The following is a 1419-nucleotide window of genomic DNA, read 5'->3' as shown; positions in this document are numbered from 1 at the left end:
CTCGCTCAATTTAAATACAGAACTCTATTCAAAGCTAGGATCCACATTTGATGAAGAACATATCACATCTGTCTTTCTTGGCCTGGGTTACCTCATTGTATAATATTTTCCAGTTCCATCCATTTTGCTACAAATTTCATAGTTTCATTTTTGAAGGCAAACTAGAATTCCATTGTGTATATATACCACAATTTCATTATCCATTCATCAGTTGATAGACATTTCCCAACTATTGTGAGCAGAGGTGTTAAACATGGATATGCAGGTATCTCTGTCATGGGGTATAAAGTCCTCTGAGTACGTGCCCAGGAGTGGTACAACTGGAGTGTATAAGTATTCTAATTTTAGCTTTTTGAGAAACCTCTATATTAATTTCCATAGTTCCATCAGTCCACACTAACAACAGTGAATAAGGGTTCCCCTTTCCCTGCAAACTGCTGTCATTTGATTTTTTTAAATAGCCATTTTGACTAGGGAATACAACTGATACTATAAACCTAGTCAAAAGCGTACGACAATGGAGGACATAGGCCCAAGGGAGAAATACAGTGCCATTGTTTCCCTAAATGAACATGTTGTCAAATTGCCTTCTAAATATTATTTATACCCACAGACTAGTGCAGCTCTTAGCAAGGGGCAGAGAAGTCCCTTTTTGCAGAGGGTGAAAGTTAATGCAGATACTTATATTGTGCCAAGGTACACAGACTAAGTGACCTATGAGCTCTCGGTCTTAAACAAAACATCTATATCACTCCCCCACGCATGGCCCAGGGAACATCACAGGAAAGAGGGTAGAAAGAAGTTAGCAGAAGGACTATGGAGAGGAATGTCATGAAATGCTGCCATCCAAGTATGACATCATTGCTGCAAACATGAACACATAGCAGATATGGACTGTGCACACAACTGGGTCCTCCAACTTTCCACCATAGACACACAAGGTGCCACAAGGCCCCTCCCTTCCTGAGGAACTAATGGCTATAAATGGTTGCTGGAGGAGGGGTGTCATTGTCTCTAATGGTGTAGCCTTGGGGGAACTAGTTGGGGAGAAAAAGGGAATCCAGGGGGAAAAGGAAGAAAACAGGGTATGGGAGGGTAGATATAATCACAATACATTATATGTATGAAACTGTCAAAAAATTAAAAGCTACAAAATTCTACATAATTATATCAAGAAATGTGGATGACCTAGAAATGTAAGCAAAGTCAAAACTATAGACTAAAAAGACTTAAATTTTAAAAAAGAAAAAAGGAATAAGTTTCTATGCTTCCTTCTTCAGAAAAAGTACTAGAAGAAACTCTAGTGCTCTCCTAACTCCTGCAGACAATAAATTATCTCCTTAAGAAAGAAATAAAAAAACAAAGAGAAAAGAGTGCATTTTCCTACTTGAAGACCAAGACAGTATCTAGAGGCATCAT

This window comes from Nannospalax galili, unplaced genomic scaffold (assembly GCF_000622305.1).
Source record: "Nannospalax galili isolate Female #2095 unplaced genomic scaffold, S.galili_v1.0 scaffold106, whole genome shotgun sequence".
NCBI lineage: Eukaryota > Metazoa > Chordata > Mammalia > Rodentia > Spalacidae > Nannospalax > Nannospalax galili.
Note: the sequence above shows the minus strand (reverse complement) of the source record.